The sequence below is a fragment of the Mustela lutreola genome, chromosome 15, assembly GCF_030435805.1.
Source record: "Mustela lutreola isolate mMusLut2 chromosome 15, mMusLut2.pri, whole genome shotgun sequence".
NCBI classification, from domain to species: domain Eukaryota; kingdom Metazoa; phylum Chordata; class Mammalia; order Carnivora; family Mustelidae; genus Mustela; species Mustela lutreola.
Genome location: NC_081304.1, coordinates 4,034,091 through 4,046,216, shown reverse-complemented (window position 1 = coordinate 4,046,216; position 12,126 = coordinate 4,034,091). Strand labels below are relative to the sequence as shown.

The window sequence follows — 12,126 nt, the reverse complement described above, 5'->3', positions numbered from 1 at the left end:
CTGATAGACCTTTCCTTTTGCCCCCTGCAGAGACTTTACGTTCTCAGCGCAGGGCTCACGCCCAGCCTGGAGGGGCCCCCTGCCCCCTCCGTGCTGGCCCAGCGCACCCGTGTCCCCAGGGCCTCTCGTGGAGTCAGAGATCGCGCGCGTGTAACTCCGAACCCTCCCGGAGCTTCGCCGCCAGAATCCGCGCGAGACCCATTCCGTGCGGAGTCAAGCCACGGTGGAATGATGACCTCCATCCTTCCGGGCTCGTCGTCTGTGGGACGGTCTGAAACCTTCATAGTTCTGCCTTGTCTGGACCCTGAGGCCTTTTCGGGAGAGTAGTTTGCTCTCATTCTGCGTGCAACTTGTTTTTGTTTTTGTTTTGTGTGTGTGTGTGTTTAAAGATTTTATTTATTTGAGAGAGAGAGGGAGGGAGAGAAAGAAGCAGGCTTCCTGCCGAGCAGGGAGCCCGACGCGGGGCTCCATCCCAGGACCCCAGATCACAACCCGAACTGAAGGCAGACGCTTAACGGACTGAGCCACCGGGAGCCCCTCTGTGTGCCAGGACTTTTGAAATGGCCTTTGGTCCAACGCAAGAAAGTTCTGGCCTCATCTTTATAAAATCGTTTTTTTTTTTTTTTTAAAGATTTTATTTATTTATTTGACAGAGAGAGATTACAAGTAGACAGAGAGGCAGGCAGAGAGAGAGGAGGAAGCAGGCTCCCCACCGAGCAGAGAGCCTGACGCGGGGCTTGATCCCAGGACCCTGAGATCATGACCTGAGCCGAAGGCAGCGGCTTAACCCACTGAGCCACCCAGGCGCCCCTATAAAATCATTTTTTTACAGGGGGCGGGGCAGTAGTGAATGATGCATAAGCAACTCTAATGAGAAAACCACGTCTGATGAGAAGGTAGTCAGGAGGGAGCCGTGGACGATCCGGTAAGGCATTTCTAACGTCAACTAAGCCACGGTTTGCCTCGTGTTTGCGGGACATTTGGCTCTCCTTTGGGTCCTTGCATCGGGGACAATCACTCGAGGGGTAGAGTCGTGAACTCTTATATGGAAACTTGTCGCCCGTCGGCTTGTCAAGCCCCAGGTCCGGGGAGCTGACAGCCACACTGGCACGCATCCCTGCTGCATGGTCAGCCGACGCAGGCCGGGCCAGTCAGTGAGCTCCGTCCTCCTGATTTCTTCCAGGGCAGGCTGGCCGCTGGGAGGGAATCCCAGAGGTGCAGCCTCTGCTCCTGCTGGAGAAGGGTCTGCCTAGGAAGGATGCTGGCCCACAGGAAAGAAGAAGCGAGGTACAGAGAGCAACTCCTGAAGACGTGGTTTGTGCGTTGAGGTCCAACCGTGTGGAACATTCCAGACTTTGCAGTTATGCGAGGCAAAACACCCCCTCCTTTTTTTAAAAGAGATTTTTAAAATTTATTCATTTGGTTGGGGGGAGAGAGCATAAGAGCAGGGGGAGGAGCAGAGGGAGAGGCAGAAGCAGATTCTCCCAGGGGGCAAGGAGCCCGACGGGGGGCTCGATCCCAGGACCCTGAGATCATGACCTGAGCTGAGGCAGACGTTTCACCCACTGAGCCACCCAGGCGCCCCCACGACACCCTCTCCTTTTCCTTCAGCCACTTACAGTAGTCTTTGATCCTTTGTCATCAAGTGTCCTTCTGGTGCCTGTGTCACGTGGCTGCTGTTTCTCTACTGAAACCACGCAGGGCTCCGTGGCTGCTCACTTGCATGTCTGCCTGCCTGGTATCAGAAGGCTCTCCCCTCCCTGGCCTCCCTCTGCACCCCGAATCTCTCGAGGGAGCAAGCAGCGCCATCCCGCTGGGGAAGACCCCTTTGTCTGTCGAGCTTTAAAAATGCTTGCCTCAAACTGAGGTTTGTTGGCCTGTGGGACCCCCTCCCTCTGCAGCTTCCTGGGGACTAAGCCTCATGTGCCGACATCTCAGTGTCCCCCACGTGGTCCCCTTACTGTCCACTTGGCCCAGAACTCGGACAGCCCTCTCCAGACATGAGTCAGGGGAGTGTTTCCGTGCGAGCAGCTGCGGGGGTATTCGGGCTGGGGATGGAGACAGCTTCCCGCTATGGCGCGCCAACAGCCAACCCGGCGTCAACCTTACAGAGCCCATCCCGCTTCCCTTCAGCTGGGACCCCTGCCCCCCCCCCCCGACAGCCCCCCGCAGGCGGCTTGCATACCCGCATCCTTCCACGTGTGCCCTGCGTGCTTCTCCCCGACTCCAGCCTCCTCCGTGGTCCTCAGGCCAATGCGCCCCACCCCTGCTGTCTCCGCTCCCCGCCTTCACCGGGGCCCCTTCCCCAACTCGGCCAGCTGCAGACCCCCCCCCCCACTTCAGGGGGCTGTCAGAGCCTGTTAAGGCCCCTCTTTTTCCCCAGCGTCCCTCAGCAAGGTGAGGGAGCAGGGGAGATGTATTGTCCCGCCCCTAGGATTTATACCGCCCGCCCTGGGGGCAGGGCCAGCCACACTCCTTCTGGGTTTCCAATAACCATCTGTCTTCTCTCTGCAGCCTGGAATGAGGTACCCCCTCGGCCGTCTCTCCGCTAGGCCCCAGTGACACCGTCTCTTCATCACCGCTCTTGTTTCCAGACCCTTCACCCTCCCGGGCCTCTCCTGCGAATGAGCTGTTTGCTGCCTCCTTCAGCTGGGCGCTGGCTTCTGGCTGCAACGTGCCCCGTGGCCTGCGGTTTCCGTGAGCTGGTTCCATGCACGATTAGTGCCGTCCAGGCTGTGCTGGCCTCTCTTCCCAGCAGGGTCCCCATTGGCTCCCGTGGGCGGCAACTTCCCCCAGGGGCAGGGGCGTCCTTCTGTCGGCTCCGCCCTCCCTGGCTTCTGATGGTGCAGTGACAGACACTGCTTCGTGCACGCTGTGGCCTCTCATTTAACTACTTTTGAGTCTCGACTCTATCATCATTCATTTTCAGCCTCCCTCCCAGGGTTTTGCCATTCGAAAATTTGCAAAGCACATCCCCCGCCCCCAGGGGCGCCTGGGTGGCTCAGGTCCTGATCTCAGGGTCCTGGGATCGAGCCCCGCATCGGGCTCTCTGCTCAGTGGGGAGCCTGCTTCCCCCTCTCTGTCTGCCTGCCTCTCTGCCTACTTGTGATCTCTGTCTGTCAGATAAATAAATAAAATCTAAAAAAAAAAAAAAGAAAGAAAGAAAAGCACATCCCCTATTTCTGTCCACTTCCGGTGTAGAAGCGCCGACCGGTACCAGGACAGAGCAGATCCCTGGGGCCCCTGCGAGGGCTCTCCTTCGAGGCTGATGCACTGTGCACAGCGTCCCACGAGCTATGAATTTCCCTGGGGTTCTATCATATAGTCTTTGTTTGACCACCTAATCTACAAATGTTCATGCAAATCCGTGTATGTACCCGAAATATTCTTTGGGTCCATCCATCTAATAACTCACAGAAAATGAGAGAAAAGATCCGCGCGGCACGTGTTAGTCTCAGCGAGTTTCCCGTTTCTGTTGCCTCCCTTAGCATGCATGCACTGACTCTGTAATAGTCTTATCCTTTTCTCAAGATTTACAACACGCTTGCTGGCCTATTCTTTCTAGAATTTTCTCTTATTCCTTCCTTTCGGGAAAGCAGGTCAGGTGTGGTTCATGGCCGGTATTTCAACATCTCCTTTGCCCTCCATAATTTTTTTGAAATCCCCAGTCGTGGTTCTGAGATGATGGCTGCTGGCTGCCTAAACACCCAGGGAAGCAATTCATCAGGGTCTGGGGAAAGAACTCATTTATAGCAGCTCCGGTAGCGATTTTTCTCTCCTTGCTTACATCTGGTTGCAATCCCGTCTTTGCATTTAATTTAACAAACAGCCTCTGAGCTCATGTGGCATGCCCTGTGCTTTGTTTTAAGCTTCCCAGTTGGAAGACTGTTCTCTTTCCTGGTTGAGGCGGAAACAGGATAAGCATGGTGCTCGTCTGCCTTCTCTCTTTGAGGGAGCCCGTGGGTGTCCTTGTTCACCTTGACCTGAAGGTTGCTTTTAAGGCTGTGTGTGTGTGTGTGTGTGTGTGTGTGTGTGTGTGTTATGTGTATTGTGTGATCACCACCACCACCACTTAATCCTGTCATGACTGACATACCAAAAGCTGTACATATTTAATTCACGCAACTTGATGAGTTTGGAGATAAGTACACGCCCCGAAACCATCCCCATAATCTGTCATGAACACATCTATTCTTTCCAAAAATTTGTCCCAGCTTCTTTATCATAACATTAAATGTGGGATCTACCATCTTAGCAAACGTCTGAGTATAAAATGCAGTACTGTTAACTATAGGCTCTGGGAGAGCCTACGATGTGCAATAGGTCTTAGGTCTATTCATCTTGCGTAAGTAAATTCTTACATCCCTTCCTCTTTGTGTCTGGCTTATTCCACTGGGGCACACTTGTTTTGGTCTATTTCTGGGTACTCTGTTCTGTTCCATTGATCTATGTGTCCAATTCTCAGTGGCCAACACCACACAATCTTGATTACTATGGATAGATTAAAAAGTCCCAGAATAAGGCAGCTTGAGTCCTCTTATTTTACTCTTTTTCAAATTATTTTACCAATTCCTTTAATTGTTCATAAAGATTTTTAGAATAATCTTGTCTACAACTCTGAAAAATCTTGTTGGAATCTTAATAGGAATTGCTTTACCCTGTGTTAATTTGGAATGAACAGACGTCTCTACTCTGTCCAATCCATGAACATGGTATGTCTCTCCATTTATTTAGGTTTTCTTTTATTTCTTTGATCAGCATTGTGCAGTTTTCAACATTTAAATCCCATGCTAAATTTTTTAGGTTTACACCCAAGTATTTCTCTTCGTTTTTTTTTTTTTTTGAATGGTATTGTTTTAAAATTTAATGTCCATCTCTTTATTGTTAGTATATAAAAATATAACTTTTGTAGGCTTATCTTATATCTTGTTACTTTGCTGAACTCACAACTTCCAAGGTTTAAAAAAAATTATTCTTTGGGGGCACCTTGGTGGCTTAGTTGGTTAAGCGTCTGCCTTCTGCTCAAGTCATGATCCTGGGATCCTGCTTCTCTCTCCCTTTGCTGCTCTCCTGCTCTCTCTCTCTCTCTCTCAAATATATGAATAAAATCTTTAAAAAAAATTCCTTGGAATTTTCTAAGTAGGCAATCACATCATTTGCAAATAGATAGTTTTCTTTCTTCCTTTGAGACCTTTATGCCCTTTATTGGCTTGTCTTGTCTTACTGCTCTGGCTGTCCAGGATTATGCTGAGGAAGAGTTTCGCTTGTTTCCAGTCTTGGCAGGAAGGCATTCAGTCTCTCACTAATAAGCATAATGTGATCTGCAAAAACCCTTTTCCCAAGCAAAGTCACAGTCCTCTGCTCTTGGAGGACGCGTCTTTTGAGGGCTCCCAGTCACCTCAGTGCTGGTGATGACCTGCTTTGCACGTTACTTGCCTACACCTTGCCTTGCCAGCGTCCAGTCGGGGGCTGACCACTGTGGCCTCGCAACTGAGCAAACGTATGAAGGGAGACCACTGCGCATCAGCACTGGAGGTGGAAGGTGACACCGAGCTGGGTCACGTGGGAATGTTTTGCAGGCAGAAGAGACGGGCAGGCTTGCTGTTCCAGGAATCAGAGGCTGCTTCCCCTGAGGGCTGGGGATAAAGAAGCTGAAGCCTCCCTCCCTGGGTAGAAAGAATGCTAAGCTGAGGCTTGGGCAGACCGCAGGGAGGCTGTAGACATTCCAGGGCTTATCAGCAGGGCTGTGAGCTGGGCAAGGAGCGGGCTGGATTTGGGTAGCTGGGCAGTTCTTCCATCGAGATATTTTTAACTAAGACTTAAGTCCTGAGCTGGGCACCAAGAAGGACTCTATCTCCTCGCCATCTGTAATTGCTTGTGACCTTATAAATCCCCTCATCTCTGTGGGTCGTGGTCATCTCATTGCTCTCAGCTGGCTGGAGGCTGCATTGTCATTCACCATCCCCAAACTGTTACCGAGTCTCTATTTTGCAATAGACACGATAAAATAGTGTCCCTGTCTAGAAAAACTCCCTGCACTAGGGGAGAGGAAGAAATAAAACATCATCCAAAGGCAGCTAGCTAAGCGTTGTAGCAAAGGCTGTGTGTGCATGGCTGCTGGGGGCCAGGGAGGGGACACTGAGAGTCCCAGAGGCAATGCCACTCTTGTAGCCACATTGCTGTTAATGGTGAGGCCAGGGTTCCACACACAATCCACGTGCGGTCTAAGCCTTACCCTTTCTGGAACCATGTGTTGCCCATGAGTGCAGGTGGAGAGGTGCAGGAACACTGTTGGGAGGGTGATGTCTATGTAAAGGAAGGGGGAAGCAGGACGGGGCAGGGAGGGCTCCCCACCGGATGCTCTCTCACGACACCTGGGGGTTCCTCAGAAATGAGCTCTAGACTGAGACCCGGAGTAGGGGAGCGGAACGTGTTCTGGACACAGTGATCATCCCAGAGGCTGGATAACATGAAGGTGTTTCACTATGGTTAGAACATTCCAGAAATCAGGCGGGGTGGGGAATGCACGGCCGACAGGGCCAGATCAGGAGAAAGATTCTTGAGCCATGTTCTGGAATCTGGTCTTTATCCTGAGCCATGGAAGGGCCCTGATCTGGGATGCGAGGAAATCTACTTCCTCCGGAGGGACTGGGCTGTTCTGGAACACGGGAGCTGAGCAAGCTGCTTGGCTCCATCTGGAGGATGGCCAGGCCCACTGCCCACCTCCACCTGTTCCTTCCAGCCCCCTCTAATGGTTTCTGCCCAGCGCCTAAGCCCCCAGCTGCAAGTCCCAGCGAGCCATGCCCCTGAGGAGAGCACCGGCAGGAATTGGGGCCAGGAGAGCAGAGACGGCATGTGGAAGTGCAGAGGGGGCTGTTGTCTGGAAATGACTGGAACGCCCGCCTTGCCACCCAGAGCTGGGGCCCTTCTGCCAGACCAGGCAGCAGCGCCCAGCTAAGGAGGTCCCGGCATGTGGCTGAGCTGCAGGAGGCAGAAAAAATGAGTCTGTCTGTCCTCCTCTCTGAGTAGGAGGAGTGCTGGGAAATGCCGTAAGGGATAAAGCAGCCTGTTTCTGGCCTGTCTGTACCCCTGTTGCCTCCTGGGGGGGGGGGTTGGGGCTCTCCCAGAGCCTGGCACAGGAACCCCTTCTCCTCTTGGGGCGAGACTCAGGTCTGCGTTAGAATTTGAACTTCCTCCTGCTGGTTGAGCCCAGCCTTGAGAGGTCGTGGAATTCATACCGTGCCTGGGGGAGGGACCAGACCCACGCTGAGCCAGGCTGGCAAGGCAGCCCCTTCTCTGGGCCCCCCAAGGAGAAGTCCTCAGGTATCATCATCAGCCACCACCCCCCCACAGCGCGGAGAATGCAGACCTCCAGCCCTGGCCCCTCTGCCTTCCCACTCAGCCAGCAGGTTGCCATGGTGATGAGCCAGTGCGAGCATCTCTGTCTTTAATGCCAGAGTCTTTCCAGGCTCTGCCCTGCCTGGCCCCAAACGCAGCCCCGGGTGGCGATCCAATAGCAAGGAGGGCAGCTGGCACCAGCAAGGGGAGGGAGAGGGTCAGGAATGATTGCCGATCCGGACACCGCCCCGAGAGTTACTTCCCGCGGGAAAGTGCCAGCAAGATGTACGAAGCGAGGTCTACAGTCTCGCTAGATTTTTATTTCGGATGAGCGTGGTGCGGAGAGGCTGGGACTCTGCTTTCGAGCTTGTAAATGCCTACTGGGGCCCGACTGACGACTGATGGAGCAGGGGCTCCCCGCTGAGCTAAGGGAAGGCCAAGGCCAGGAGGACTGGCTTCACCTCTGCTCACACCTGGACCTACAGCCCCAGAGGAGCAAGGGGAGCCTGGAGTGTTCCCTCCTGCCCTGACCCACAGAACTGGGCTCCAGCCTGAGCCCGTGCTCCGTCCTCTGCAGACACGGGTTTGTCGCCTGCTAGAGCACGGCGGCGGAGACGTGGGCTTCTCCCTCTAGCTTCCCCGCTTTGTCCCGGCATGGCCTAGTCCCCCTGGAAGACCGCCCTTGAGAGGCGGGGGTGTGGTGAGCAGCAAGTGCTTGAGGTGCCGAGAGGGGCTGACAAAACGGGTCTACCCCTCCCCCCAGTCCTGTTACTGGCAGGACGGGTCCCTGAGCCACGTGCTGGATGCCCACGGAGGTGCATCTTTCTCCTAACCTCCAGCGATGATTTCCAGAACCCCCTTCCTCCCTCCCCGGTTCTCTGGTACGCCGCACTCCCTGGGTCACCAGTGCGACCTTACGTCTTGTGTGTCCGCTTGGCCAGGAAGTGGTACCCAGTCATTTAATCGAACGTCAATCTAGGTGCTGCTGTGTAGGTATTTGGTAGATGTGGTTACCATGCGCAACCAGACGGCTGGGAACAAGAGACGTCCCGCCAAGCTGGCGGCAGGCCTCACCTAATCAGTCGAAGGTCTCCAGAGCCCAAACTGTGCTTTTCTGGCAAGAAGAAATTCTACAGACTGAGGCAGCAACTCCTGCCCAGTCCCAGCAGTCCTGCCCTACAGATGTCAGACTCGCCAGCCCCACAACCACTTGAGCCCATCTAAAACCCACCTCTCTCCGAAGAATCCTGGCTGACAGACCCATCTCTCCGTCAGCTGTTGGGGCAGGGGTCCCTTCTCTCCCCTACCCCATCTCCCTCTCTCCTTCTCTCTCTCTTCCTCTCTTCTTCTCTCGGTGCGTCTGTGCGTCTGTCTTTCCACCCCAGCTTCTCTGGGACTTCTCTACCCCCCCCTCACCAATGGCTTGGATTCCTCAGCAACAAACGAAAACCCAGGAACAGACCCCACAAACGAGAATCCACATCCTTCCCCCCATGTCTGTGGTCTAGGACTCCTCCTCTTGTGATTCTGGCCGTGGGGGGCCAGGAGCCAGGTGGGAGCGGCGGGGGAGCTGAACCGCCCTGGGCGGTGGCGGGAGGCTGAGACAACTTCTCTCTGTGGCTGGGCAGGGCAGGGTGGGAATGAGCCCGGGAAGGGGGTCATGCAGGCCATGACATTGGTGCTCCGTCCCACAAGGTTTTATTTGGAAATCGGGGTTTACAGCCTAATGAAGGCTGGACTGTGCTGGCTTGGGCTGGCCTCAGTCTAGACCGATGCCCAAGGCCAAGGGAGGCATGTGACTTAAGGGGGACCTCGCGGCGGGTAATGCAGCATAGGATTGGCACCGGGGTCTTCCGACCCTGACGTCCGTGCTCTGCCACGGGGCTGCCTGTGCCCAGACGAGCTGGATGGAGGTGGCAGGTATGAGCGGTGGAGGGCCACGCAAGTGGGGGGGGGGTCCAAGGAGACGGGGCCCCATCCTCCTGAGGGAGACCCAAAAGGCTTCAAGGAAGAGATCACATTGGAGATGCCCTAGAGGGACAGTCAGGCTGTGGTTTTTAGAAGGTGAAGGGGGGAGGGCATCGCGGGAGGGGACAGTAGGAGCAGAGCCCAGAAGGGGGAACAGCGAGGGGACAGTGGGGGGCATCCCACTCTCTCTCTGTTGGATCTCAGCATCTACGTGGACGTAGCAGAAAGAAAGACCCTCCCGTTCTGGGAGCTGGGTCTGTGCTCGGCATGGTAGGCAGTGAGGAAGTCAAGGGTTGTTCTGTTTCCTTTCTGTTTTTTAAAGATTTTATTTATTTGACAGAGAGAGATCACAAGTAGGCAGAGAGGCAGGCAGAGAGAGAGGGGGGAAGCAGGCTCCCCGCTGAGCAGAGAGCCCGATGTGAGGCTCGATTCCAGGACCCTGAGATCGTGACCTGAGCCGAAGGCAGCCACTGGCCACCCAGGTAGTCCAGGGTTTTGCACGCAAGGGGCATCCCCAGCGTAGGACCAGAATGGGAGGCAGCCTGGGGGGGCAGCTGGGACCAAGACTTTGGGAGGAGGAACAGGGCAGAGGGGGAGATGCGGCCTTGAACTAGGGGTGGGGGTCTAGCTGTTCAGCCAAGGGGACCCCGGGGGGAAACACAATTAGGGGGTGCCTCCCAGAAAGGGGAAGCTGCATCAGGAACAAAAGTCAGCCTGTACTTGAAATGGACCAAGGGGTTTTCTATTTAACAGAGGCTGCTTGTAAAGCAAGGGATCGTCTTATAATTAGACTATGGCAACCTAAGTTTTTGTAAGTTTGGATTTCATATTTAGACTTACAAAATACCCGAGCCTGTTATCTGTGTTTGTCCCTGGTGTCAGGGGACCGTTCAGTCCCCCAGGCCTGAGGCTGAGGGATAGAAAGCAGAGCGCCTCACTGCACCCCCGCCACCTGACCCCCGTGTCGGGGCAGGTGCAGGAGCAGAGAGGGTGAGCCCCGCCAGCACTGGGCAAGCTTCCTGGGGCTGTTGGAGCAAATCCCCACAGCACGGGGGGCTGAAAACAACAGAAATGGGTTCTCTCACAGCTCTGGAGGACACTTGTCTGAGATGGGGGTGTCCGGGGCTGTGACCCCTCCCGGGCCTCCAGGGGAGCGTCTGTTCCTGCCTCCTCCAGCTCCAGTGGCCACGGGCCTTCCAGGGGGGCTTGTGGCTGCCCCGCTCTGGTCTCTGCCCACCAGCCCCCTGCCAAGACCTCACACGGTTTCATTTCTTTGCTAGGTTTCCCTCTTCTGTTTCTCATTAGGACACTGGCCATTGGATGTAGGATTTACCCCCATAATCCATGATGACCTCATCTGAGGTCCGTAACTCGACTATATCTGCAAAGACCTTTATTCCAAATAAGGCCACACTCCCAGAGACCGGGGGCTGGCGTGAGCACACCACCGCACCCACCACGGGCTGGGGAGGCCTGGGCTCGGCGCAGGAGCCAGCCTCCCAGGGAGTGGGGTGGGTGCCTCTCTCTCCTTGCCCACCCCCTCACGCCCTCCTTTCCCAGTCAAACCCCCTCTCCAAGACACCCCCCACTTGGACCTGCCCTTCCTAAGCACACATCCTGTCCCCTCATTCTGCCTTCCAACAAAATTAACATATTTTTTAAAGATTTCATTTATTTATTTTTGGAAGCGAGAGAGTGAGAAAGCACACAAGAGTGTGGGGGACGGGAGGGGCAGAGGGAGAAGCAGGGTCCCCGCTGAGCAGGGAGCCCAATGCGGGACTCGATCCTAGAACCCCGAGATCATGAGCTGAGCCGGAGGCAGACGCTTAACGGACTGAGCCACCCAGGCGCCTCCGATTACCACGCTTGCCTCCCTCTCCTGTAACTGAAAAGTCCTGCTCTCAGGTCGGAGTGAGCAGGTGTGCGTTCTAAGCAGGGATCGGATCCGGGCCATAATCAGATGCAAGTCTGAACGCCGCCTCACAGATGAATCCTCCGTGTGTTCAAGGTCAAGTGCTTTAACTTCTGTGGGTCTTTCTCTCCCCACCCATAAAAACTGGCAATAAGAAGACCTTTGCCCTTTTGGCTAAAAAAAAATAGTTTCTGCGATGTATCTCCTCCTGCCCCATCGCAGCATTCTCTTTCCACTCATAATAGACTTAATTATTTAAATTTAATGTGTTAGAGGTTTGATATTTAATTTGAAAATCCTCATGAATTATTAATATTTAATAAATAATAAAATTTAATATCTATTAACTGGGGTTTATATATATAAACTCTTTAATTTCTTAATTCAATGCTTATTTTTTAAAATTGGAACAGAGAGGAACGGCTCTCAGAGCCCTCAGAGCCTGACTGAGTTCTGGTGGTGCCCACTGCCCCGCCACCCCGCGCGAGCAGGAGTCCCTGCGGCCCCCGGCCGGCCGGCTGTGTGCGGAGGAAGAACAATCAGGAGGTGGCCGGGGTCAGCCCCAGGAGGAGCTGCGGCTCGAAGGAGGCTGAGTGACCAAAGAGGTAGCATCACCCACCAGAATGTCCCGAGCGTTCCAAACTGCAAACCAATGGACGCACCAGGCTTTCTGTTTGAATATGTGTCGGCATAGATGTACCGCAAGCGTCTAGTTACATCGGGGCTGAGTCCCCAGGGAGGCTCGAGCCACCGCGCTGCTCCTGGGACTCTGGGAAGTATCTCTGGTGCTCCCGGCCCCATTCTCACGACAACATCCTCACCTAGGGCCATGGGCTCTTCTGGATCTTCCCAAAGGCAGATTGTTTGTCTTTCACAGGGACCGCGGACTGAGTGACAATCCACAGGAC

At 54.4% G+C, this 12,126-nt stretch overlaps 1 long non-coding RNA gene across 1 annotated transcript; it reads left to right on the top strand.

Annotated features, from left to right (window-relative positions):
- Positions 1–836: 836 nt before the first annotated feature.
- On the top strand, positions 837–3,094 carry LOC131816732 (uncharacterized). The gene is made up of 3 exons (XR_009348153.1): positions 837–925; positions 1,184–1,287; positions 2,515–3,094. It is a non-coding gene; the product is annotated as an uncharacterized LOC131816732 (long non-coding RNA).
- The last annotated feature ends 9,032 nt before the right edge of the window (positions 3,095–12,126 follow it).